At 45.0% G+C, this 26,047-nt stretch overlaps 20 non-coding genes across 20 annotated transcripts; all 20 read right to left on the bottom strand.

Annotated features, from left to right (window-relative positions):
• Positions 1-101: 101 nt before the first annotated feature.
• LOC141274177 (U2 spliceosomal RNA) lies at positions 102-292 on the bottom strand. The gene has a single exon (XR_012322465.1). It is a non-coding gene; the product is annotated as a U2 spliceosomal RNA (small nuclear RNA).
• Positions 293-1,404: 1,112 nt separating this feature from the next.
• LOC141274176 (U2 spliceosomal RNA) lies at positions 1,405-1,595 on the bottom strand. The gene has a single exon (XR_012322464.1). It is a non-coding gene; the product is annotated as a U2 spliceosomal RNA (small nuclear RNA).
• A 1,115-nt stretch (positions 1,596-2,710) lies between these two features.
• Positions 2,711-2,901, bottom strand: LOC141274175 (U2 spliceosomal RNA). The gene has a single exon (XR_012322463.1). It is a non-coding gene; the product is annotated as a U2 spliceosomal RNA (small nuclear RNA).
• A 1,115-nt stretch (positions 2,902-4,016) lies between these two features.
• LOC141274174 (U2 spliceosomal RNA) lies at positions 4,017-4,207 on the bottom strand. Its single transcript, XR_012322462.1, has one exon. It is a non-coding gene; the product is annotated as a U2 spliceosomal RNA (small nuclear RNA).
• A 1,115-nt stretch (positions 4,208-5,322) lies between these two features.
• Positions 5,323-5,513, bottom strand: LOC141274173 (U2 spliceosomal RNA). Its single transcript, XR_012322461.1, has one exon. It is a non-coding gene; the product is annotated as a U2 spliceosomal RNA (small nuclear RNA).
• A 1,115-nt stretch (positions 5,514-6,628) lies between these two features.
• LOC141274172 (U2 spliceosomal RNA) lies at positions 6,629-6,819 on the bottom strand. Its single transcript, XR_012322460.1, has one exon. It is a non-coding gene; the product is annotated as a U2 spliceosomal RNA (small nuclear RNA).
• Positions 6,820-7,933: 1,114 nt separating this feature from the next.
• On the bottom strand, positions 7,934-8,124 carry LOC141274171 (U2 spliceosomal RNA). Its single transcript, XR_012322459.1, has one exon. It is a non-coding gene; the product is annotated as a U2 spliceosomal RNA (small nuclear RNA).
• A 1,115-nt stretch (positions 8,125-9,239) lies between these two features.
• On the bottom strand, positions 9,240-9,430 carry LOC141149642 (U2 spliceosomal RNA). The gene has a single exon (XR_012245933.1). It is a non-coding gene; the product is annotated as a U2 spliceosomal RNA (small nuclear RNA).
• A 1,115-nt stretch (positions 9,431-10,545) lies between these two features.
• Positions 10,546-10,736, bottom strand: LOC141274170 (U2 spliceosomal RNA). The gene has a single exon (XR_012322458.1). It is a non-coding gene; the product is annotated as a U2 spliceosomal RNA (small nuclear RNA).
• A 1,115-nt stretch (positions 10,737-11,851) lies between these two features.
• Positions 11,852-12,042, bottom strand: LOC141274169 (U2 spliceosomal RNA). The gene has a single exon (XR_012322457.1). It is a non-coding gene; the product is annotated as a U2 spliceosomal RNA (small nuclear RNA).
• Positions 12,043-13,157: 1,115 nt separating this feature from the next.
• LOC141274167 (U2 spliceosomal RNA) lies at positions 13,158-13,348 on the bottom strand. Its single transcript, XR_012322455.1, has one exon. It is a non-coding gene; the product is annotated as a U2 spliceosomal RNA (small nuclear RNA).
• A 1,115-nt stretch (positions 13,349-14,463) lies between these two features.
• Positions 14,464-14,654, bottom strand: LOC141274165 (U2 spliceosomal RNA). Its single transcript, XR_012322454.1, has one exon. It is a non-coding gene; the product is annotated as a U2 spliceosomal RNA (small nuclear RNA).
• A 1,115-nt stretch (positions 14,655-15,769) lies between these two features.
• LOC141274164 (U2 spliceosomal RNA) lies at positions 15,770-15,960 on the bottom strand. Its single transcript, XR_012322453.1, has one exon. It is a non-coding gene; the product is annotated as a U2 spliceosomal RNA (small nuclear RNA).
• A 1,115-nt stretch (positions 15,961-17,075) lies between these two features.
• Positions 17,076-17,266, bottom strand: LOC141149468 (U2 spliceosomal RNA). Its single transcript, XR_012245763.1, has one exon. It is a non-coding gene; the product is annotated as a U2 spliceosomal RNA (small nuclear RNA).
• Positions 17,267-18,381: 1,115 nt separating this feature from the next.
• LOC141150060 (U2 spliceosomal RNA) lies at positions 18,382-18,572 on the bottom strand. Its single transcript, XR_012246331.1, has one exon. It is a non-coding gene; the product is annotated as a U2 spliceosomal RNA (small nuclear RNA).
• Positions 18,573-19,687: 1,115 nt separating this feature from the next.
• On the bottom strand, positions 19,688-19,878 carry LOC141274163 (U2 spliceosomal RNA). Its single transcript, XR_012322452.1, has one exon. It is a non-coding gene; the product is annotated as a U2 spliceosomal RNA (small nuclear RNA).
• A 1,112-nt stretch (positions 19,879-20,990) lies between these two features.
• LOC141150093 (U2 spliceosomal RNA) lies at positions 20,991-21,180 on the bottom strand. Its single transcript, XR_012246363.1, has one exon. It is a non-coding gene; the product is annotated as a U2 spliceosomal RNA (small nuclear RNA).
• Positions 21,181-22,295: 1,115 nt separating this feature from the next.
• On the bottom strand, positions 22,296-22,486 carry LOC141275514 (U2 spliceosomal RNA). Its single transcript, XR_012323751.1, has one exon. It is a non-coding gene; the product is annotated as a U2 spliceosomal RNA (small nuclear RNA).
• Positions 22,487-23,595: 1,109 nt separating this feature from the next.
• On the bottom strand, positions 23,596-23,786 carry LOC141274162 (U2 spliceosomal RNA). Its single transcript, XR_012322451.1, has one exon. It is a non-coding gene; the product is annotated as a U2 spliceosomal RNA (small nuclear RNA).
• Positions 23,787-24,901: 1,115 nt separating this feature from the next.
• On the bottom strand, positions 24,902-25,092 carry LOC141274161 (U2 spliceosomal RNA). The gene has a single exon (XR_012322450.1). It is a non-coding gene; the product is annotated as a U2 spliceosomal RNA (small nuclear RNA).
• Between the last annotated feature and the right edge of the window lie 955 nt (positions 25,093-26,047).

Raw genomic sequence — 26,047 nt, 5'->3', positions numbered from 1 at the left:
AAAAGCAAAGCCAAAGAGTCCATCCCCAAATCCGACAAACAAGCAAAATGAACAAAAAACATTGAATTCAATTCTTTCTGATTTTAGAAACTGCATTAAAGAAGGGGTGCACCGGTCCTGGAGATACTGCAATACCAGGTCAATGCGTGGAGTGGACAGAGCAAGCTCTTTTTCCATCTCCCTGTTCTAAAAATCCATTTAATATATGGTCCCCAGATAGGGGACGTATCAGATATTAAACTGATAAGAACAGATACTACACTTGATCTTAGCCAAAAGGCCGAGAAGCGATAACCAGAATTGGTTTCAAACTACGGAGCCACCCAAGGATCCTGAAAAGTCCATTTGTGGAGATGAGCTCCTGGACTCCCGTTAAGAAGACATGTTGTCAACCTCTAGATCCCTTACATGCCTGCACTTTTCGGCTTGCTGCTGCTGCAATCCACGCGTTTTAGATCTGCATAACTCCACCTCTTTAAACACAGCACCTTCACCCCCTGCTGTTCCCACCCGCCTCAACACCGTTGGAAGGGAGGAGAACCAATTAAGGCGGGGGGTGGGGTGGAACGAGCAGCTGTCTACCCTTAGCAGGAGGGCTCCTGATTACATACCTCTCCTGCTGCTGCTGCTGGCTGTCCAGCAGCAGACTGAAGGTGGCTGCTGCTGTGCACAGGTATATAAAGGCTCAGAGCCTATTATGACACGCGCAGCCAGCGTTCCATTGCCACATTCCATCTACTGCAGGCAGGATACCTGGCTGGCTGAATGTCGCTGAGAAGCTCACAGAGACCGCCATAAGCAACAGTTTAACAGAATGCCACAGACTAATCAACCAAACTTTTTGGGTTGGGTTCTCTTTTATAGTCTGCAGGCATTAAATGAAAGAAGTCAGTGTTCCAGCAGAAGGAGACAACGTTTCAGAAAAGGCATTGTAGCAAACCAAAAAAGAAATTTTAAGCGCAGCAGAGTAACCAGCGCACATACCTGTTAGCTCAGGTGAGTTTAAAAGGCTGCTGTTGATAACAAGGGCATTTGCTAAATAGATGGTGTGTGTGCAACAATGTACTGAAAGGTCAATTATATTGTGCAGCTTATCTCACCACCTGTAGTTATTTAGGTGAAAGCTCCAAAATGCTTGCCTAATATGTCTGTTTATCCAAAAGGAAGTAAAAAGGGAGAGCTAGAAAGATAGCATTGCATCACATTACATGGCAATGCAATGCACAGTTGCTGAAGTTGAACCAAAATGAGCTTGTAATCTGGCTTCTGCAACTTTGAACATGAAAAATCCAATGAGGAGAAGAAAAGCAAAGCCAAAGAGTCCATCCCCAAATCCGACAAACAAGCAAAATGAACAAAAAACATTGAATTCAATTCTTTCTGATTTTAGAAACTGCATTAAAGAAGGGGTGCACCGGTCCTGGAGATACTGCAATACCAGGTCAATGCGTGGAGTGGACAGAGCAAGCTCTTTTTCCATCTCCCTGTTCTAAAAATCCATTTAATATATGGTCCCCAGATAGGGGACGTATCAGATATTAAACTGATAAGAACAGATACTACACTTGATCTTAGCCAAAAGGCCGAGAAGCGATAACCAGAATTGGTTTCAAACTACGGAGCCACCCAAGGATCCTGAAAAGTCCATTTGTGGAGATGAGCTCCTGGACTCCCTTTAAGAAGACATGTTGTCAACCTCTAGATCCCTTACATGCCTGCACTTTTCGGCTTGCTGCTGCTGCAATCCACGCGTTTTAGATCTGCATAACTCCACCTCTTTAAACACAGCACCTTCACCCCGTGCTGTTCCCACCCGCCTCAACACCGTTGGAAGGGAGGAGAACCAATTAAGGCGGGGGGTGGGGTGGAACGAGCAGCTGTCTACCCTTAGCAGGAGGGCTCCTGATTACATACCTCTCCTGCTGCTGCTGCTGCTGGCTGTCCAGCAGCAGACTGAAGGTGGCTGCTGCTGTGCACAGGTATATAAAGGCTCAGAGCCTATTATGACACGCGCAGCCAGCGTTCCATTGCCACATTCCATCTACTGCAGGCAGGATACCTGGCTGGCTGAATGTCGCTGAGAAGCTCACAGAGACCACCATAAGCAACAGTTTAACAGAATGCCACAGACTAATCAACCAAACTTTTTGGGTTGGGTTCTCTTTTATAGTCTGCAGGCATTAAATGAAAGAAGTCAGTGTTCCAGCAGAAGGAGACAACGTTTCAGAAAAGGCATTGTAGCAAACCAAAAAAGAAATTTTAAGCGCAGCAGAGTAACCAGCGCACATACCTGTTAGCTCAGGTGAGTTTAAAAGGCTGCTGTTGATAACAAGGGCATTTGCTAAATAGATGGTGTGTGTGCAACAATATACTGAAAGGTCAATTATATTGTGCAGCTTATCTCACCACCTGTAGTTATTTAGGTGAAAGCTCCAAAATGCTTGCCTAATATGTCTGTTTATCCAAAAGGAAGTAAAAAGGGAGAGCTAGAAAGATAGCATTGCATCACATTACATGGCAATGCAATGCACAGTTGCTGAAGTTGAACCAAAATGAGCTTGTAATCTGGCTTCTGCAACTTTGAACATGAAAAATCCAATGAGGAGAAGAAAAGCAAAGCCAAAGAGTCCATCCCCAAATCCGACAAACAAGCAAAATGAACAAAAAACATTGAATTCAATTCTTTCTGATTTTAGAAACTGCATTAAAGAAGGGGTGCACCGGTCCTGGAGATACTGCAATACCAGGTCAATGCGTGGAGTGGACAGAGCAAGCTCTTTTTCCATCTCCCTGTTCTAAAAATCCATTTAATATATGGTCCCCAGATAGGGGACGTATCAGATATTAAACTGATAAGAACAGATACTACACTTGATCTTAGCCAAAAGGCCGAGAAGCGATAACCAGAATTGGTTTCAAACTACGGAGCCACCCAAGGATCCTGAAAAGTCCATTTGTGGAGATGAGCTCCTGGACTCCCGTTAAGAAGACATGTTGTCAACCTCTAGATCCCTTACATGCCTGCACTTTTCGGCTTGCTGCTGCTGCAATCCACGCGTTTTAGATCTGCATAACTCCACCTCTTTAAACACAGCACCTTCACCCCCTGCTGTTCCCACCCGCCTCAACACCGTTGGAAGGGAGGAGAACCAATTAAGGCGGGGGGTGGGGTGGAACGAGCAGCTGTCTACCCTTAGCAGGAGGGCTCCTGATTACATACCTCTCCTGCTGCTGCTGCTGCTGGCTGTCCAGCAGCAGACTGAAGGTGGCTGCTGCTGTGCACAGGTATATAAAGGCTCAGAGCCTATTATGACACGCGCAGCCAGCGTTCCATTGCCACATTCCATCTACTGCAGGCAGGATACCTGGCTGGCTGAATGTCGCTGAGAAGCTCACAGAGACCGCCATAAGCAACAGTTTAACAGAATGCCACAGACTAATCAACCAAACTTTTTGGGTTGGGTTCTCTTTTATAGTCTGCAGGCATTAAATGAAAGAAGTCAGTGTTCCAGCAGAAGGAGACAACGTTACAGAAAAGGCATTGTAGCAAACCAAAAAAGAAATTTTAAGCGCAGCAGAGTAACCAGCGCACATACCTGTTAGCTCAGGTGAGTTTAAAAGGCTGCTGTTGATAACAAGGGCATTTGCTAAATAGATGGTGTGTGTGCAACAATATACTGAAAGGTCAATTATATTGTGCAGCTTATCTCACCACCTGTAGTTATTTAGGTGAAAGCTCCAAAATGCTTGCCTAATATGTCTGTTTATCCAAAAGGAAGTAAAAAGGGAGAGCTAGAAAGATAGCATTGCATCACATTACATGGCAATGCAATGCACAGTTGCTGAAGTTGAACCAAAATGAGCTTGTAATCTGGCTTCTGCAACTTTGAACATGAAAAATCCAATGAGGAGAAGAAAAGCAAAGCCAAAGAGTCCATCCCAAAATCCGACAAACAAGCAAAATGAACAAAAAACATTGAATTCAATTCTTTCTGATTTTAGAAACTGCATTAAAGAAGGGGTGCACCGGTCCTGGAGATACTGCAATACCAGGTCAATGCGTGGAGTGGACAGAGCAAGCTCTTTTTCCATCTCCCTGTTCTAAAAATCCATTTAATATATGGTCCCCAGATAGGGGACGTATCAGATATTAAACTGATAAGAACAGATACTACACTTGATCTTAGCCAAAAGGCCGAGAAGCGATAACCAGAATTGGTTTCAAACTACGGAGCCACCCAAGGATCCTGAAAAGTCCATTTGTGGAGATGAGCTCCTGGACTCCCGTTAAGAAGACATGTTGTCAACCTCTAGATCCCTTACATGCCTGCACTTTTCGGCTTGCTGCTGCTGCAATCCACGCGTTTTAGATCTGCATAACTCCACCTCTTTAAACACAGCACCTTCACCCCCTGCTGTTCCCACCCGCCTCAACACCGTTGGAAGGGAGGAGAACCAATTAAGGCGGGGGGTGGGGTGGAACGAGCAGCTGTCTACCCTTAGCAGGAGGGCTCCTGATTACATACCTCTCCTGCTGCTGCTGCTGCTGGCTGTCCAGCAGCAGACTGAAGGTGGCTGCTGCTGTGCACAGGTATATAAAGGCTCAGAGCCTATTATGACACGCGCAGCCAGCGTTCCATTGCCACATTCCATCTACTGCAGGCAGGATACCTGGCTGGCTGAATGTCGCTGAGAAGCTCACAGAGACCGCCATAAGCAACAGTTTAACAGAATGCCACAGACTAATCAACCAAACTTTTTGGGTTGGGTTCTCTTTTATAGTCTGCAGGCATTAAATGAAAGAAGTCAGTGTTCCAGCAGAAGGAGACAACGTTTCAGAAAAGGCATTGTAGCAAACCAAAAAAGAAATTTTAAGCGCAGCAGAGTAACCAGCGCACATACCTGTTAGCTCAGGTGAGTTTAAAAGGCTGCTGTTGATAACAAGGGCATTTGCTAAATAGATGGTGTGTGTGCAACAATATACTGAAAGGTCAATTATATTGTGCAGCTTATCTCACCACCTGTAGTTATTTAGGTGAAAGCTCCAAAATGCTTGCCTAATATGTCTGTTTATCCAAAAGGAAGTAAAAAGGGAGAGCTAGAAAGATAGCATTGCATCACATTACATGGCAATGCAATGCACAGTTGCTGAAGTTGAACCAAAATGAGCTTGTAATCTGGCTTCTGCAACTTTGAACATGAAAAATCCAATGAGGAGAAGAAAAGCAAAGCCAAAGAGTCCATCCCCAAATCCGACAAACAAGCAAAATGAACAAAAAACATTGAATTCAATTCTTTCTGATTTTAGAAACTGCATTAAAGAAGGGGTGCACCGGTCCTGGAGATACTGCAATACCAGGTCAATGCGTGGAGTGGACAGAGCAAGCTCTTTTTCCATCTCCCTGTTCTAAAAATCCATTTAATATATGGTCCCCAGATAGGGGACGTATCAGATATTAAACTGATAAGAACAGATACTACACTTGATCTTAGCCAAAAGGCCGAGAAGCGATAACCAGAATTGGTTTCAAACTACGGAGCCACCCAAGGATCCTGAAAAGTCCATTTGTGGAGATGAGCTCCTGGACTCCCGTTAAGAAGACATGTTGTCAACCTCTAGATCCCTTACATGCCTGCACTTTTCGGCTTGCTGCTGCTGCAATCCACGCGTTTTAGATCTGCATAACTCCACCTCTTTAAACACAGCACCTTCACCCCCTGCTGTTCCCACCCGCCTCAACACCGTTGGAAGGGAGGAGAACCAATTAAGGCGGGGGGTGGGGTGGAACGAGCAGCTGTCTACCCTTAGCAGGAGGGCTCCTGATTACATACCTCTCCTGCTGCTGCTGCTGCTGGCTGTCCAGCAGCAGACTGAAGGTGGCTGCTGCTGTGCACAGGTATATAAAGGCTCAGAGCCTATTATGACACGCGCAGCCAGCGTTCCATTGCCACATTCCATCTACTGCAGGCAGGATACCTGGCTGGCTGAATGTCGCTGAGAAGCTCACAGAGACCGCCATAAGCAACAGTTTAACAGAATGCCACAGACTAATCAACCAAACTTTTTGGGTTGGGTTCTCTTTTATAGTCTGCAGGCATTAAATGAAAGAAGTCAGTGTTCCAGCAGAAGGAGACAACGTTTCAGAAAAGGCATTGTAGCAAACCAAAAAAGAAATTTTAAGCGCAGCAGAGTAACCAGCGCACATACCTGTTAGCTCAGGTGAGTTTAAAAGGCTGCTGTTGATAACAAGGGCATTTGCTAAATAGATGGTGTGTGTGCAACAATATACTGAAAGGTCAATTATATTGTGCAGCTTATCTCACCAACTGTAGTTATTTAGGTGAAAGCTCCAAAATGCTTGCCTAATATGTCTGTTTATCCAAAAGGAAGTAAAAAGGGAAAGCTAGAAAGATAGCATTGCATCACATTACATGGCAATGCAATGCACAGTTGCTGAAGTTGAACCAAAATGAGCTTGTAATCTGGCTTCTGCAACTTTGAACATGAAAAATCCAATGAGGAGAAGAAAAGCAAAGCCAAAGAGTCCATCCCCAAATCCGACAAACAAGCAAAATGAACAAAAAACATTGAATTCAATTCTTTCTGATTTTAGAAACTGCATTAAAGAAGGGGTGCACCGGTCCTGGAGATACTGCAATACCAGGTCAATGCGTGGAGTGGACAGAGCAAGCTCTTTTTCCATCTCCCTGTTCTAAAAATCCATTTAATATATGGTCCCCAGATAGGGGACGTATCAGATATTAAACTGATAAGAACAGATACTACACTTGATCTTAGCCAAAAGGCCGAGAAGCGATAACCAGAATTGGTTTCAAACTACGGAGCCACCCAAGGATCCTGAAAAGTCCATTTGTGGAGATGAGCTCCTGGACTCCCGTTAAGAAGACATGTTGTCAACCTCTAGATCCCTTACATGCCTGCACTTTTCGGCTTGCTGCTGCTGCAATCCACGCGTTTTAGATCTGCATAACTCCACCTCTTTAAACACAGCACCTTCACCCCCTGCTGTTCCCACCCGCCTCAACACCGTTGGAAGGGAGGAGAACCAATTAAGGCGGGGGGTGGGGTGGAACGAGCAGCTGTCTACCCTTAGCAGGAGGGCTCCTGATTACATACCTCTCCTGCTGCTGCTGCTGCTGGCTGTCCAGCAGCAGACTGAAGGTGGCTGCTGCTGTGCACAGGTATATAAAGGCTCAGAGCCTATTATGACACGCGCAGCCAGCGTTCCATTGCCACATTCCATCTACTGCAGGCAGGATACCTGGCTGGCTGAATGTCGCTGAGAAGCTCACAGAGACCGCCATAAGCAACAGTTTAACAGAATGCCACAGACTAATCAACCAAACTTTTTGGGTTGGGTTCTCTTTTATAGTCTGCAGGCATTAAATGAAAGAAGTCAGTGTTCCAGCAGAAGGAGACAACGTTTCAGAAAAGGCATTGTAGCAAACCAAAAAAGAAATTTTAAGCGCAGCAGAGTAACCAGCGCACATACCTGTTAGCTCAGGTGAGTTTAAAAGGCTGCTGTTGATAACAAGGGCATTTGCTAAATAGATGGTGTGTGTGCAACAATATACTGAAAGGTCAATTATATTGTGCAGCTTATCTCACCACCTGTAGTTATTTAGGTGAAAGCTCCAAAATGCTTGCTAATATGTCTGTTTATCCAAAAGGAAGTAAAAAGGGAGAGCTAGAAAGATAGCATTGCATCACATTACATGGCAATGCAATGCACAGTTGCTGAAGTTGAACCAAAATGAGCTTGTAATCTGGCTTCTGCAACTTTGAACATGAAAAATCCAATGAGGAGAAGAAAAGCAAAGCCAAAGAGTCCATCCCCAAATCCGACAAACAAGCAAAATGAACAAAAAACATTGAATTCAATTCTTTCTGATTTTAGAAACTGCATTAAAGAAGGGGTGCACCGGTCCTGGAGATACTGCAATACCAGGTCAATGCGTGGAGTGGACAGAGCAAGCTCTTTTTCCATCTCCCTGTTCTAAAAATCCATTTAATATATGGTCCCCAGATAGGGGACGTATCAGATATTAAACTGATAAGAACAGATACTACACTTGATCTTAGCCAAAAGGCCGAGAAGCGATAACCAGAATTGGTTTCAAACTACGGAGCCACCCAAGGATCCTGAAAAGTCCATTTGTGGAGATGAGCTCCTGGACTCCCGTTAAGAAGACATGTTGTCAACCTCTAGATCCCTTACATGCCTGCACTTTTCGGCTTGCTGCTGCTGCAATCCACGTGTTTTAGATCTGCATAACTCCACCTCTTTAAACACAGCAACTTCACCCCCTGCTGTTCCCACCCGCCTCAACACCGTTGGAAGGGAGGAGAACCAATTAAGGCGGGGGGTGGGGTGGAACGAGCAGCTGTCTACCCTTAGCAGGAGGGCTCCTGATTACATACCTCTCCTGCTGCTGCTGCTGCTGGCTGTCCAGCAGCAGACTGAAGGTGGCTGCTGCTGTGCACAGGTATATAAAGGCTCAGAGCCTATTATGACACGCGCAGCCAGCGTTCCATTGCCACATTCCATCTACTGCAGGCAGGATACCTGGCTGGCTGAATGTCGCTGAGAAGCTCACAGAGACCGCCATAAGCAACAGTTTAACAGAATGCCACAGACTAATCAACCAAACTTTTTGGGTTGGGTTCTCTTTTATAGTCTGCAGGCATTAAATGAAAGAAGTCAGTGTTCCAGCAGAAGGAGACAACGTTTCAGAAAAGGCATTGTAGCAAACCAAAAAAGAAATTTTAAGCGCAGCAGAGTAACCAGCGCACATACCTGTTAGCTCAGGTGAGTTTAAAAGGCTGCTGTTGATAACAAGGGCATTTGCTAAATAGATGGTGTGTGTGCAACAATATACTGAAAGGTCAATTATATTGTGCAGCTTATCTCACCACCTGTAGTTATTTAGGTGAAAGCTCCAAAATGCTTGCCTAATATGTCTGTTTATCCAAAAGGAAGTAAAAAGGGAGAGCTAGAAAGATAGCATTGCATCACATTACATGGCAATGCAATGCACAGTTGCTGAAGTTGAACCAAAATGAGCTTGTAATCTGGCTTCTGCAACTTTGAACATGAAAAATCCAATGAGGAGAAGAAAAGCAAAGCCAAAGAGTCCATCCCCAAATCCGACAAACAAGCAAAATGAACAAAAAACATTGAATTCAATTCTTTCTGATTTTAGAAACTGCATTAAAGAAGGGGTGCACCGGTCCTGGAGATGCTGCAATACCAGGTCAATGCGTGGAGTGGACAGAGCAAGCTCTTTTTCCATCTCCCTGTTCTAAAAATCCATTTAATATATGGTCCCCAGATAGGGGACGTATCAGATATTAAACTGATAAGAACAGATACTACACTTGATCTTAGCCAAAAGGCCGAGAAGCGATAACCAGAATTGGTTTCAAACTACGGAGCCACCCAAGGATCCTGAAAAGTCCATTTGTGGAGATGAGCTCCTGGACTCCCGTTAAGAAGACATGTTGTCAACCTCTAGATCCCTTACATGCCTGCACTTTTCGGCTTGCTGCTGCTGCAATCCACGCGTTTTAGATCTGCATAACTCCACCTCTTTAAACACAGCACCTTCACCCCCTGCTGTTCCCACCCGCCTCAACACCGTTGGAAGGGAGGAGAACCAATTAAGGCGGGGGGTGGGGTGGAACGAGCAGCTGTCTACCCTTAGCAGGAGGGCTCCTGATTACATACCTCTCCTGCTGCTGCTGCTGCTGGCTGTCCAGCAGCAGACTGAAGGTGGCTGCTGCTGTGCACAGGTATATAAAGGCTCAGAGCCTATTATGACACGCGCAGCCAGCGTTCCATTGCCACATTCCATCTACTGCAGGCAGGATACCTGGCTGGCTGAATGTCGCTGAGAAGCTCACAGAGACCGCCATAAGCAACAGTTTAACAGAATGCCACAGACTAATCAACCAAACTTTTTGGGTTGGGTTCTCTTTTATAGTCTGCAGGCATTAAATGAAAGAAGTCAGTGTTCCAGCAGAAGGAGACAACGTTTCAGAAAAGGCATTGTAGCAAACCAAAAAAGAAATTTTAAGCGCAGCAGAGTAACCAGCGCACATACCTGTTAGCTCAGGTGAGTTTAAAAGGCTGCTGTTGATAACAAGGGCATTTGCTAAATAGATGGTGTGTGTGCAACAATATACTGAAAGGTCAATTATATTGTGCAGCTTATCTCACCACCTGTAGTTATTTAGGTGAAAGCTCCAAAATGCTTGCCTAATATGTCTGTTTATCCAAAAGGAAGTAAAAAGGGAGAGCTAGAAAGATAGCATTGCATCACATTACATGGCAATGCAATGCACAGTTGCTGAAGTTGAACCAAAATGAGCTTGTAATCTGGCTTCTGCAACGTTGAACATGAAAAATCCAATGAGGAGAAGAAAAGCAAAGCCAAAGAGTCCATCCCCAAATCCGACAAACAAGCAAAATGAACAAAAAACATTGAATTCAATTCTTTCTGATTTTAGAAACTGCATTAAAGAAGGGGTGCACCGGTCCTGGAGATACTGCAATACCAGGTCAATGCGTGGAGTGGACAGAGCAAGCTCTTTTTCCATCTCCCTGTTCTAAAAATCCATTTAATATATGGTCCCCAGATAGGGGACGTATCAGATATTAAACTGATAAGAACAGATACTACACTTGATCTTAGCCAAAAGGCCGAGAAGCGATAACCAGAATTGGTTTCAAACTACGGAGCCACCCAAGGATCCTGAAAAGTCCATTTGTGGAGATGAGCTCCTGGACTCCCGTTAAGAAGACATGTTGTCAACCTCTAGATCCCTTACATGCCTGCACTTTTCGGCTTGCTGCTGCTGCAATCCACGCGTTTTAGATCTGCATAACTCCACCTCTTTAAACACAGCACCTTCACCCCCTGCTGTTCCCACCCGCCTCAACACCGTTGGAAGGGAGGAGAACCAATTAAGGCGGGGGGTGGGGTGGAACGAGCAGCTGTCTACCCTTAGCAGGAGGGCTCCTGATTACATACCTCTCCTGCTGCTGCTGCTGCTGGCTGTCCAGCAGCAGACTGAAGGTGGCTGCTGCTGTGCACAGGTATATAAAGGCTCAGAGCCTATTATGACACGCGCAGCCAGCGTTCCATTGCCACATTCCATCTACTGCAGGCAGGATACCTGGCTGGCTGAATGTCGCTGAGAAGCTCACAGAGACCGCCATAAGCAACAGTTTAACAGAATGCCACAGACTAATCAACCAAACTTTTTGGGTTGGGTTCTCTTTTATAGTCTGCAGGCATTAAATGAAATAAGTCAGTGTTCCAGCAGAAGGAGACAACGTTTCAGAAAAGGCATTGTAGCAAACCAAAAAAGAAATTTTAAGCGCAGCAGAGTAACCAGCGCACATACCTGTTAGCTCAGGTGAGTTTAAAAGGCTGCTGTTGATAACAAGGGCATTTGCTAAATAGATGGTGTGTGTGCAACAATATACTGAAAGGTCAATTATATTGTGCAGCTTATCTCACCACCTGTAGTTATTTAGGTGAAAGCTCCAAAATGCTTGCCTAATATGTCTGTTTATCCAAAAGGAAGTAAAAAGGGAGAGCTAGAAAGATAGCATTGCATCACATTACATGGCAATGCAATGCACAGTTGCTGAAGTTGAACCAAAATGAGCTTGTAATCTGGCTTCTGCAACTTTGAACATGAAAAATCCAATGAGGAGAAGAAAAGCAAAGCCAAAGAGTCCATCCCCAAATCCGACAAACAAGCAAAATGAACAAAAAACATTGAATTCAATTCTTTCTGATTTTAGAAACTGCATTAAAGAAGGGGTGCACCGGTCCTGGAGATACTGCAATACCAGGTCAATGCGTGGAGTGGACAGAGCAAGCTCTTTTTCCATCTCCCTGTTCTAAAAATCCATTTAATATATGGTCCCCAGATAGGGGACGTATCAGATATTAAACTGATAAGAACAGATACTACACTTGATCTTAGCCAAAAGGCCGAGAAGCGATAACCAGAATTGGTTTCAAACTACGGAGCCACCCAAGGATCCTGAAAAGTCCATTTGTGGAGATGAGCTCCTGGACTCCCGTTAAGAAGACATGTTGTCAACCTCTAGATCCCTTACATGCCTGCACTTTTCGGCTTGCTGCTGCTGCAATCCACGCGTTTTAGATCTGCATAACTCCACCTCTTTAAACACAGCACCTTCACCCCCTGCTGTTCCCACCCGCCTCAACACCGTTGGAAGGGAGGAGAACCAATTAAGGCGGGGGGTGGGGTGGAACGAGCAGCTGTCTACCCTTAGCAGGAGGGCTCCTGATTACATACCTCTCCTGCTGCTGCTGCTGCTGGCTGTCCAGCAGCAGACTGAAGGTGGCTGCTGCTGTGCACAGGTATATAAAGGCTCAGAGCCTATTATGACACGCGCAGCCAGCGTTCCATTGCCACATTCCATCTACTGCAGGCAGGATACCTGGCTGGCTGAATGTCGCTGAGAAGCTCACAGAGACCGCCATAAGCAACAGTTTAACAGAATACCACAGACTAATCAACCAAACTTTTTGGGTTGGGTTCTCTTTTATAGTCTGCAGGCATTAAATGAAAGAAGTCAGTGTTCCAGCAGAAGGAGACAACGTTTCAGAAAAGGCATTGTAGCAAACCAAAAAAGAAATTTTAAGCGCAGCAGAGTAACCAGCGCACATACCTGTTAGCTCAGGTGAGTTTAAAAGGCTGCTGTTGATAACAAGGGCATTTGCTAAATAGATGGTGTGTGTGCAACAATATACTGAAAGGTCAATTATATTGTGCAGCTTATCTCACCACCTGTAGTTATTTAGGTGAAAGCTCCAAAATGCTTGCCTAATATGTCTGTTTATCCAAAAGGAAGTAAAAAGGGAGAGCTAGAAAGATAGCATTGCATCACATTACATGGCAATGCAATGCACAGTTGCTGAAGTTGAACCAAAATGAGCTTGTAATCTGGCTTCTGCAACTTTGAACATGAAAAATCCAATGAGGAGAAGAAAAGCAAAGCCAAAGAGTCCATCCCCAAATCCGACAAACAAGCAAAATGAACAAAAAACATTGAATTCAATTCTTTCTGATTTTAGAAACTGCATTAAAGAAGGGGTGCACCGGTCCTGGAGATACTGCAATACCAGGTCAATGCGTGGAGTGGACAGAGCAAGCTCTTTTTCCATCTCCCTGTTCTAAAAATCCATTTAATATATGGTCCCCAGATAGGGGACGTATCAGATATTAAACTGATAAGAACAGATACTACACTTGATCTTAGCCAAAAGGCCGAGAAGCGATAACCAGAATTGGTTTCAAACTACGGAGCCACCCAAGGATCCTGAAAAGTCCATTTGTGGAGATGAGCTCCTGGACTCCCGTTAAGAAGACATGTTGTCAACCTCTAGATCCCTTACATGCCTGCACTTTTCGGCTTGCTGCTGCTGCAATCCACGCGTTTTAGATCTGCATAACTCCACCTCTTTAAACACAGCACCTTCACCCCCTGCTGTTCCCACCCGCCTCAACACCGTTGGAAGGGAGGAGAACCAATTAAGGCGGGGGGTGGGGTGGAACGAGCAGCTGTCTACCCTTAGCAGGAGGGCTCCTGATTACATACCTCTCCTGCTGCTGCTGCTGCTGGCTGTCCAGCAGCAGACTGAAGGTGGCTGCTGCTGTGCACAGGTATATAAAGGCTCAGAGCCTATTATGACACGCGCAGCCAGCGTTCCATTGCCACATTCCATCTACTGCAGGCAGGATACCTGGCTGGCTGAATGTCGCTGAGAAGCTCACAGAGACCGCCATAAGCAACAGTTTAACAGAATGCCACAGACTAATCAACCAAACTTTTTGGGTTGGGTTCTCTTTTATAGTCTGCAGGCATTAAATGAAAGAAGTCAGTGTTCCAGCAGAAGGAGACAACGTTTCAGAAAAGGCATTGTAGCAAACCAAAAAAGAAATTTTAAGCGCAGCAGAGTAACCAGCGCACATACCTGTTAGCTCAGGTGAGTTTAAAAGGCTGCTGTTGATAACAAGGGCATTTGCTAAATAGATGGTGTGTGTGCAACAATATACTGAAAGGTCAATTATATTGTGCAGCTTATCTCACCACCTGTAGTTATTTAGGTGAAAGCTCCAAAATGCTTGCCTAATATGTCTGTTTATCCAAAAGGAAGTAAAAAGGGAGAGCTAGAAAGATAGCATTGCATCACATTACATGGCAATGCAATGCACAGTTGCTGAAGTTGAACCAAAATGAGCTTGTAATCTGGCTTCTGCAACTTTGAACATGAAAAATCCAATGAGGAGAAGAAAAGCAAAGCCAAAGAGTCCATCCCCAAATCCGACAAACAAGCAAAATGAAGAAAAAACATTGAATTCAATTCTTTCTGATTTTAGAAACTGCATTAAAGAAGGGGTGCACCGGTCCTGGAGATACTGCAATACCAGGTCAATGCGTGGAGTGGACAGAGCAAGCTCTTTTTCCATCTCCCTGTTCTAAAAATCCATTTAATATATGGTCCCCAGATAGGGGACGTATCAGATATTAAACTGATAAGAACAGATACTACACTTGATCTTAGCCAAAAGGCCGAGAAGCGATAACCAGAATTGGTTTCAAACTACGGAGCCACCCAAGGATCCTGAAAAGTCCATTTGTGGAGATGAGCTCCTGGACTCCCGTTAAGAAGACATGTTGTCAACCTCTAGATCCCTTACATGCCTGCACTTTTCGGCTTGCTGCTGCTGCAATCCACGCGTTTTAGATCTGCATAACTCCACCTCTTTAAACACAGCACCTTCACCCCCTGCTGTTCCCACCCGCCTCAACACCGTTGGAAGGGAGGAGAACCAATTAAGGCGGGGGGTGGGGTGGAACGAGCAGCTGTCTACCCTTAGCAGGAGGGCTCCTGATTACATACCTCTCCTGCTGCTGCTGCTGCTGGCTGTCCAGCAGCAGACTGAAGGTGGCTGCTGCTGTGCACAGGTATATAAAGGCTCAGAGCCTATTATGACACGCGCAGCCAGCGTTCCATTGCCACATTCCATCTACTGCAGGCAGGATACCTGGCTGGCTGAATGTCGCTGAGAAGCTCACAGAGACCGCCATAAGCAACAGTTTAACAGAATGCCACAGACTAATCAACCAAACTTTTTGGGTTGGGTTCTCTTTTATAGTCTGCAGGCATTAAATGAAAGAAGTCAGTGTTCCAGCAGAAGGAGACAACGTTTCAGAAAAGGCATTGTAGCAAACCAAGAAAGAAATTTTAAGCGCAGCAGAGTAACCAGCGCACATACCTGTTAGCTCAGGTGAGTTTAAAAGGCTGCTGTTGATAACAAGGGCATTTGCTAAATAGATGGTGTGTGTGCAACAATATACTGAAAGGTCAATTATATTGTGCAGCTTATCTCACCACCTGTAGTTATTTAGGTGAAAGCTCCAAAATGCTTGCCTAATATGTCTGTTTATCCAAAAGGAAGTAAAAAGGGAGAGCTAGAAAGATAGCATTGCATCACATTACATGGCAATGCAATGCACAGTTGCTGAAGTTGAACCAAAATGAGCTTGTAATCTGGCTTCTGCAACTTTGAACATGAAAAATCCAATGAGGAGAAGAAAAGCAAAGCCAAAGAGTCCATCCCCAAATCCGACAAACAAGCAAAATGAACAAAAAACATTGAATTCAATTCTTTCTGATTTTAGAAACTGCATTAAAGAAGGGGTGCACCGGTCCTGGAGATACTGCAATACCAGGTCAATGCGTGGAGTGGACAGAGCAAGCTCTTTTTCCATCTCCCTGTTCTAAAAATCCATTTAATATATGGTCCCCAGATAGGGGACGTATCAGATATTAAACTGATAAGAACAGATACTACACTTGATCTTAGCCAAAAGGCCGAGAAGCGATAACCAGAATTGGTTTCAAACTACGGAGCCACCCAAGGATCCTGAAAAGTCCATTTGTGGAGATGAGCTCCTGGACTCCCGTTAAGAAGACATGTTGTCAACCTCTAGATCCCTTACATGCCTGCACTTTTCGGCTTGCTGCTGCTGCAATCCACGCGTTTTAGATCTGCATAACTCCACCTCTTTAAACACAGCACCTTCACCCCCTGCTGTTCCCACCCGCCTCAACACCGTTGGAAGGGAGGAGAACCAATTAAGGCGGGGGGTGGGGTGGAACGAGCAGCTGTCTACCCTTAGCAGGAGGGCTCCTGATTACATACCTCTCCTGCTGCTGCTGCTGCTGGCTGTCCAGCAGCAGACTGAAGGTGGCTGCTGCTGTGCACAGGTATATAAAGGCTCAGAGCCTATTATGACACGCGCAGCCAGCGTTCCATTGCCACATTCCATCTACTGCAGGCAGGATACCTGGCTGGCTGAATGTCGCTGAGAAGCTCACAGAGACCGCCATAAGCAACAGTTTAACAGAATGCCACAGACTAATCAACCAAACTTTTTGGGTTGGGTTCTCTTTTATAGTCTGCAGGCATTAAATGAAAGAAGTCAGTGTTCCAGCAGAAGGAGACAACGTTTCAGAAAAGGCATTGTAGCAAACCAAAAAAGAAATTTTAAGCGCAGCAGAGTAACCAGCGCACATACCTGTTAGCTCAGGTGAGTTTAAAAGGCTGCTGTTGATAACAAGGGCATTTGCTAAATAGATGGTGTGTGTGCAACAATATACTGAAAGGTCAATTATATTGTGCAGCTTATCTCACCACCTGTAGTTATTTAGGTGAAAGCTCCAAAATGCTTGCCTAATATGTCTGTTTATCCAAAAGGAAGTAAAAAGGGAGAGCTAGAAAGATAGCATTGCATCACATTACATGGCAATGCAATGCACAGTTGCTGAAGTTGAACCAAAATGAGCTTGTAATCTGGCTTCTGCAACTTTGAACATGAAAAATCCAATGAGGAGAAGAAAAGCAAAGCCAAAGAGTCCATCCCCAAATCCGACAAACAAGCAAAATGAACAAAAAACATTGAATTCAATTCTTTCTGATTTTAGAAACTGCATTAAAGAAGGGGTGCACCGGTCCTGGAGATACTGCAATACCAGGTCAATGCGTGGAGTGGACAGAGCAAGCTCTTTTTCCATCTCCCTGTTCTAAAAATCCATTTAATATATGGTCCCCAGATAGGGGACGTATCAGATATTAAACTGATAAGAACAGATACTACACTTGATCTTAGCCAAAAGGCCGAGAAGCAATAACCAGAATTGGTTTCAAACTACGGAGCCACCCAAGGATCCTGAAAAGTCCATTTGTGGAGATGAGCTCCTGGACTCCCGTTAAGAAGACATGTTGTCAACCTCTAGATCCCTTACATGCCTGCACTTTTCGGCTTGCTGCTGCTGCAATCCACGCGTTTTAGATCTGCATAACTCCACCTCTTTAAACACAGCACCTTCACCCCCTGCTGTTCCCACCCGCCTCAACACCGTTGGAAGGGAGGAGAACCAATTAAGGCGGGGGGTGGGGTGGAACGAGCAGCTGTCTACCCTTAGCAGGAGGGCTCCTGATTACATACCTCTCCTGCTGCTGCTGCTGCTGGCTGTCCAGCAGCAGACTGAAGGTGGCTGCTGCTGTGCACAGGTATATAAAGGCTCAGAGCCTATTATGACACGCGCAGCCAGCGTTCCATTGCCACATTCCATCTACTGCAGGCAGGATACCTGGCTGGCTGAATGTCGCTGAGAAGCTCACAGAGACCGCCATAAGCAACAGTTTAACAGAATGCCACAGACTAATCAACCAAACTTTTTGGGTTGGGTTCTCTTTTATAGTCTGCAGGCATTAAATGAAAGAAGTCAGTGTTCCAGCAGAAGGAGACAACGTTTCAGAAAAGGCATTGTAGCAAACCAAGAAAGAAATTTTAAGCGCAGCAGAGTAACCAGCGCACATACCTGTTAGCTCAGGTGAGTTTAAAAGGCTGCTGTTGATAACAAGGGCATTTGCTAAATAGATGGTGTGTGTGCAACAATATACTGAAAGGTCAATTATATTGTGCAGCTTATCTCACCACCTGTAGTTATTTAGGTGAAAGCTCCAAAATGCTTGCCTAATATGTCTGTTTATCCAAAAGGAAGTAAAAAGGGAGAGCTAGAAAGATAGCATTGCATCACATTACATGGCAATGCAATGCACAGTTGCTGAAGTTGAACCAAAATGAGCTTGTAATCTGGCTTCTGCAACTTTGAACATGAAAAATCCAATGAGGAGAAGAAAAGCAAAGCCAAAGAGTCCATCCCCAAATCCGACAAACAAGCAAAATGAACAAAAAACATTGAATTCAATTCTTTCTGATTTTAGAAACTGCATTAAAGAAGGGGTGCACCGGTCCTGGAGATACTGCAATACCAGGTCAATGCGTGGAGTGGACAGAGCAAGCTCTTTTTCCATCTCCCTGTTCTAAAAATCCATTTAATATATGGTCCCCAGATAGGGGACGTATCAGATATTAAACTGATAAGAACAGATACTACACTTGATTTTAGCCAAAAGGCCGAGAAGCGATAACCAGAATTGGTTTCAAACTACGGAGCCACCCAAGGATCCTGAAAAGTCCATTTGTGGAGATGAGCTCCTGGACTCCCGTTAAGAAGACATGTTGTCAACCTCTAGATCCCTTACATGCCTGCACTTTTCGGCTTGCTGCTGCTGCAATCCACGCGTTTTAGATCTGCATAACTCCACCTCTTTAAACACAGCACCTTCACCCCCTGCTGTTCCCACCCGCCTCAACACCGTTGGAAGGGAGGAGAACCAATTAAGGCGGGGGGTGGGGTGGAACGAGCAGCTGTCTACGCTTAGCAGGAGGGCTCCTGATTACATACCTCTCCTGCTGCTGCTGCTGCTGGCTGTCCAGCAGCAGACTGAAGGTGGCTGCTGCTGTGCACAGGTATATAAAGGCTCAGAGCCTATTATGACACGCGCAGCCAGCGTTCCATTGCCACATTCCATCTACTGCAGGCAGGATACCTGGCTGGCTGAATGTCGCTGAGAAGCTCACAGAGACCGCCATAAGCAACAGTTTAACAGAATGCCACAGACTAATCAACCAAACTTTTTGGGTTGGGTTCTCTTTTATAGTCTGCAGGCATTAAATGAAAGAAGTCAGTGTTCCAGCAGAAGGAGACAACGTTTCAGAAAAGGCATTGTAGCAAACCAAAAAAGAAATTTTAAGCGCAGCAGAGTAACCAGCGCACATACCTGTTAGCTCAGGTGAGTTTAAAAGGCTGCTGTTGATAACAAGGGCATTTGCTAAATAGATGGTGTGTGTGCAACAATATACTGAAAGGTCAATTATATTGTGCAGCTTATCTCACCACCTGTAGTTATTTAGGTGAAAGCTCCAAAATGCTTGCCTAATATGTCTGTTTATCCAAAAGGAAGTAAAAAGGGAGAGCTAGAAAGATAGCATTGCATCACATTACATGGCAATGCAATGCACAGTTGCTGAAGTTGAACCAAAATTAGCTTGTAATCTGGCTTCTGCAACTTTGAACATGAAAAATCCAATGAGGAGAAGAAAAGCAAAGCCAAAGAGTCCATCCCCAAATCCGACAAACAAGCAAAATGAACAAAAAACATTGAATTCAATTCTTTCTGATTTTAGAAACTGCATTAAAGAAGGGGTGCACCGGTCCTGGAGATACTGCAATACCAGGTCAATGCGTGGAGTGGACAGAGCAAGCTCTTTTTCCATCTCCCTGTTCTAAAAATCCATTTAATATATGGTCCCCAGATAGGGGACGTATCAGATATTAAACTGATAAGAACAGATACTACACTTGATCTTAGCCAAAAGGCCGAGAAGCGATAACCAGAATTGGTTTCAAACTACGGAGCCACCCAAGGATCCTGAAAAGTCCATTTGTGGAGATGAGCTCCTGGACTCCCGTTAAGAAGACATGTTGTCAACCTCTAGATCCCTTACATGCCTGCACTTTTCGGCTTGCTGCTGCTGCAATCCACGCGTTTTAGATCTGCATAACTCCACCTCTTTAAACACAGCACCTTCACCCCCTGCTGTTCCCACCCGCCTCAACACCGTTGGAAGGGAGGAGAACCAATTAAGGCGGGGGGTGGGGTGGAACGAGCAGCTGTCTACCCTTAGCAGGAGGGCTCCTGATTACATACCTCTCCTGCTGCTGCTGCTGCTGGCTGTCCAGCAGCAGACTGAAGGTGGCTGCTGCTGTGCACAGGTATATAAAGGCTCAGAGCCTATTATGACACGCGCAGCCAGCGTTCCATTGCCACATTCCATCTACTGCAGGCAGGATACCTGGCTGGCTGAATGTCGCTGAGAAGCTCACAGAGACCGCCATAAGCAACAGTTTAACAGAATGCCACAGACTAATCAACCAAACTTTTTGGGTTGGGTTCTCTTTTATAGTCTGCAGGCATTAAATGAAAGAAGTCAGTGTTCCAGCAGAAGGAGACGTTTCAGAAAAGGCATTGTTGCAAACCAAGAAAGAAATTTTAAGCGCAGCAGAGTAACCAGCGCACATACCTGTTAGCTCAGGTGAGTTTAAAAGGCTGCTGTTGATAACAAGGGCATTTGCTAAATAGATGGTGTGTGTGCAACAATATACTGAAAGGTCAATTATATTGTGCAGCTTATCTCACCACCTGTAGTTATTTAGGTGAAAGCTCCAAAATGCTTGCCTAATATGTCTGTTTATCCAAAAGGAAGTAAAAAGGGAGAGCTAGAAAGATAGCATTGCATCACATTACATGGCAATGCAATGCACAGTTGCTGAAGTTGAACCAAAATGAGCTTGTAATCTGGCTTCTGCAACTTTGAACATGAAAAATCCAATGAGGAGAAGAAAAGCAAAGCCAAAGAGTCCATCCCCAAATCCGACAAACAAGCAAAATGAACAAAAAACATTGAATTCAATTCTTTCTGATTTTAGAAACTGCATTAAAGAAGGGGTGCACCGGTCCTGGAGATACTGCAATACCAGGTCAATGCGTGGAGTGGACAGAGCAAGCTCTTTTTCCATCTCCCTGTTCTAAAAATCCATTTAATATATGGTCCCAAAAAGGGGACGTATCAGATATTAAACTGATAAGAACAGATACTACACTTGATCTTAGCCAAAAGGCCGAGAAGCGATAACCAGAATTGGTTTCAAACTACGGAGCCACCCAAGGATCCTGAAAAGTCCATTTGTGGAGATGAGCTCCTGGACTCCCGTTAAGAAGACATGTTGTCAGCCTCTAGATCCCTTACATGCCTGCACTTTTCGGCTTGCTGCTGCTGCAATCCACGCGTTTTAGATCTGCATAACTCCACCTCTTTAAACACAGCACCTTCACCCCCTGCTGTTCCCACCCGCCTCAACACCGTTGGAAGGGAGGAGAACCAATTAAGGCGGGGGGTGGGGTGGAACGAGCAGCTGTCTACCCTTAGCAGGAGGGCTCCTGATTACATACCTCTCCTGCTGCTGCTGCTGCTGGCTGTCCAGCAGCAGACTGAAGGTGGCTGCTGCTGTGCACAGGTATATAAAGGCTCAGAGCCTATTATGACACGCGCAGCCAGCGTTCCATTGCCACATTCCATCTACTGCAGGCAGGATACCTGGCTGGCTGAATGTCGCTGAGAAGCTCACAGAGACCGCCATAAGCAACAGTTTAACAGAATGCCACAGACTAATCAACCAAACTTTTTGGGTTGGGTTCTCTTTTATAGTCTGCAGGCATTAAATGAAAGAAGTCAGTGTTCCAGCAGAAGGAGACAACGTTTCAGAAAAGGCATTGTAGCAAACCAAGAAAGAAATTTTAAGCGCAGCAGAGTAACCAGCGCACATACCTGTTAGCTCAGGTGAGTTTAAAAGGCTGCTGTTGATAACAAGGGCATTTGCTAAATAGATGGTGTGTGTGCAACAATATACTGAAAGGTCAATTATATTGTGCAGCTTATCTCACCACCTGTAGTTATTTAGGTGAAAGCTCCAAAATGCTTGCCTAATATGTCTGTTTATCCAAAAGGAAGTAAAAAGGGAGAGCTAGAAAGATAGCATTGCATCACATTACATGGCAATGCAATGCACAGTTGCTGAAGTTGAACCAAAATGAGCTTGTAATCTGGCTTCTGCAACTTTGAACATGAAAAATCCAATGAGGAGAAGAAAAGCAAAGCCAAAGAGTCCATCCCCAAATCCGACAAACAAGCAAAATGAACAAAAAACATTGAATTCAATTCTTTCTGATTTTAGAAACTGCATTAAAGAAGGGGTGCACTGGTCCTGGAGATACTGCAATACCAGGTCAATGCGTGGAGTGGACAGAGCAAGCTCTTTTTCCATCTCCCTGTTCTAAAAATCCATTTAATATATGGTCCCCAGATAGGGGACGTATCAGATATTAAACTGATAAGAACAGATACTACACTTGATCTTAGCCAAAAGGCCGAGAAGCGATAACCAGAATTGGTTTCAAACTACGGAGCCACCCAAGGATCCTGAAAAGTCCATTTGTGGAGATGAGCTCCTGGACTCCCGTTAAGAAGACATGTTGTCAACCTCTAGATCCCTTACATGCCTGCACTTTTCGGCTTGCTGCTGCTGCAATCCACGCGTTTTAGATCTGCATAACTCCACCTCTTTAAACACAGCACCTTCACCCCCTGCTGTTCCCACCCGCCTCAACACCGTTGGAAGGGAGGAGAACCAATTAAGGCGGGGGGTGGGGTGGAACGAGCAGCTGTCTACCCTTAGCAGGAGGGCTCCTGATTACATACCTCTCCTGCTGCTGCTGGCTGTCCAGCAGCAGACTGAAGGTGGCTGCTGCTGTGCACAGGTATATAAAGGCTCAGAGCCTATTATGACACGCGCAGCCAGCGTTCCATTGCCACATTCCATCTACTGCAGGCAGGATACCTGGCTGGCTGAATGTCGCTGAGAAGCTCACAGAGACCGCCATAAGCAACAGTTTAACAGAATGCCACAGACTAATCAACCAAACTTTTTGGGTTGGGTTCTCTTTTATAGTCTGCAGGCATTAAATGAAAGAAGTCAGTGTTCCAGCAGAAGGAGACAACGTTTCAGAAAAGGCATTGTAGCAAACCAAAAAAGAAATTTTAAGCGCAGCAGAGTAACCAGCGCACATACCTGTTAGCTCAGGTGAGTTTAAAAGGCTGCTGTTGATAACAAGGGCATTTGCTAAATAGATGGTGTGTGTGCAACAATATACTGAAAGGTCAATTATATTGTGCAGCTTATCTCACCACCTGTAGTTATTTAGGTGAAAGCTCCAAAATGCTTGCCTAATATGTCTGTTTATCCAAAAGGAAGTAAAAAGGGAGAGCTAGAAAGATAGCATTGCATCACATTACATGGCAATGCAATGCACAGTTGCTGAAGTTGAACCAAAATGAGCTTGTAATCTGGCTTCTGCAACTTTGAACATGAAAAATCCAATGAGGAGAAGAAAAGCAAAGCCAAAGAGTCCATCCCCAAATCCGACAAACAAGCAAAATGAACAAAAAACATTGAATTCAATTCTTTCTGATTTTAGAAACTGCATTAAAGAAGGGGTGCACCGGTCCTGGAGATACTGCAATACCAGGTCAATGCGTGGAGTGGACAGAGCAAGCTCTTTTTCCATCTCCCTGTTCTAAAAATCCATTTAATATATGGTCCCCAGATAGGGGACGTATCAGATATTAAACTGATAAGAACAGATACTACACTTGATCTTAGCCAAAAGGCCGAGAAGCGATAACCAGAATTGGTTTCAAACTACGGAGCCACCCAAGGATCCTGAAAAGTCCATTTGTGGAGATGAGCTCCTGGACTCCCGTTAAGAAGACATGTTGTCAACCTCTAGATCCCTTACATGCCTGCACTTTTCGGCTTGCTGCTGCTGCAATCCACGCATTTTAGATCTGCATAACTCCACCTCTTTAAACACAGCACCTTCACCCCCTGCTGTTCCCACCCGCCTCAACACCGTTGGAAGGGAGGAGAACCAATTAAGGCGGGGGGTGGGGTGGAACGAGCAGCTGTCTACCCTTAGCAGGAGGGCTCCTGATTACATACCTCTCCTGCTGCTGCTGCTGCTGGCTGTCCAGCAGCAGACTGAAGGTGGCTGCTGCTGTGCACAGGTATATAAAGGCTCAGAGCCTATTATGACACGCGCAGCCAGCGTTCCATTGCCACATTCCATCTACTGCAGGCAGGATACCTGGCTGGCTGAATGTCGCTGAGAAGCTCACAGAGACCGCCATAAGCAACAGTTTAACAGAATGCCACAGACTAATCAACCAAACTTTTTGGGTTGGGTTCTCTTTTATAGTCTGCAGGCATTAAATGAAAGAAGTCAGTGTTCCAGCAGAAGGAGACAACGTTTCAGAAAAGGCATTGTAGCAAACCAAAAAAGAAACTTTAAGCGCAGCAGAGTAACCAGCGCACATACCTGTTAGCTCAGGTGAGTTTAAAAGGCTGCTGTTGATAACAAGGGCATTTGCTAAATAGATGGTGTGTGTGCAACAATATACTGAAAGGTCAATTATATTGTGCAGCTTATCTCACCACCTGTAGTTATTTAGGTGAAAGCTCCAAAATGCTTGCCTAATATGTCTGTTTATCCAAAAGGAAGTAAAAAGGGAGAGCTAGAAAGATAGCATTGCATCACATTACATGGCAATGCAATGCACAGTTGCTGAAGTTGAACCAAAATGAGCTTGTAATCTGGCTTCTGCAACTTTGAACATGAAAAATCCAATGAGGAGAAGAAAAGCAAAGCCAAAGAGTCCATCCCCAAATCCGACAAACAAGCAAAATGAACAAAAAACATTGAATTCAATTCTTTCTGATTTTAGAAACTGCATTAAAGAAGGGGTGCACCGGTCCTGGAGATACTGCAATACCAGGTCAATGCGTGGAGTGGACAGAGCAAGCTCTTTTTCCATCTCCCTGTTCTAAAAATCCATTTAATATATGGTCCCCAGATAGGGGACGTATCAGATATTAAACTGATAAGAACAGATACTACACTTGATCTTAGCCAAAAGGCCGAGAAGCGATAACCAGAATTGGTTTCAAACTATGGAGCCACCCAAGGATCCTGAAAAGTCCATTTGTGGAGATGAGCTCCTGGACTCCCGTTAAGAAGACATGTTGTCAACCTCTAGATCCCTTACATGCCTGCACTTTTCGGCTTGCTGCTGCTGCAATCCACGCGTTTTAGATCTGCATAACTCCACCTCTTTAAACACAGCACCTTCACCCCCTGCTGTTCCCACCCGCCTCAACACCGTTGGAAGGGAGGAGAACCAATTAAGGCGGGGGGTGGGGTGGAACGAGCAGCTGTCTACCCTTAGCAGGAGGGCTCCTGATTACATACCTCTCCTGCTGCTGCTGCTGCTGGCTGTCCAGCAGCAGACTGAAGGTGGCTGCTGCTGTGCACAGGTATATAAAGGCTCAGAGCCTATTATGACACGCGCAGCCAGCGTTCCATTGCCACATTCCATCTACTGCAGGCAGGATACCTGGCTGGCTGAATGTCGCTGAGAAGCTCACAGAGACCGCCATAAGCAACAGTTTAACAGAATGCCACAGACTAATCAACCAAACTTTTTGGGTTGGGTTCTCTTTTATAGTCTGCAGGCATTAAATGAAAGAAGTCAGTGTTCCAGCAGAAGGAGACAACGTTTCAGAAAAGGCATTGTAGCAAACCAAAAAAGAAATTTTAAGCGCAGCAGAGTAACCAGCGCACATACCTGTTAGCTCAGGTGAGTTTAAAAGGCTGCTGTTGATAACAAGGGCATTTGCTAAATAGATGGTGTGTGTGCAACAATATACTGAAAGGTCAATTATATTGTGCAGCTTATCTCACCACCTGTAGTTATTTAGGTGAAAGCTCCAAAATGCTTGCCTAATATGTCTGTTTATCCAAAAGGAAGTAAAAAGGGAGAGCTAGAAAGATAGCATTGCATCACATTACATGGCAATGCAATGCACAGTTGCTGAAGTTGAACCA

This window comes from Phyllobates terribilis, unplaced genomic scaffold (genome assembly GCF_046119375.1).
Source record: "Phyllobates terribilis strain yellow unplaced genomic scaffold, ASM4611937v1 Scaffold_5__5_contigs__length_657084704, whole genome shotgun sequence".
Lineage (NCBI taxonomy): Eukaryota > Metazoa > Chordata > Amphibia > Anura > Dendrobatidae > Phyllobates > Phyllobates terribilis.
This window is presented reverse-complemented; position numbering and strand designations above follow the sequence as displayed.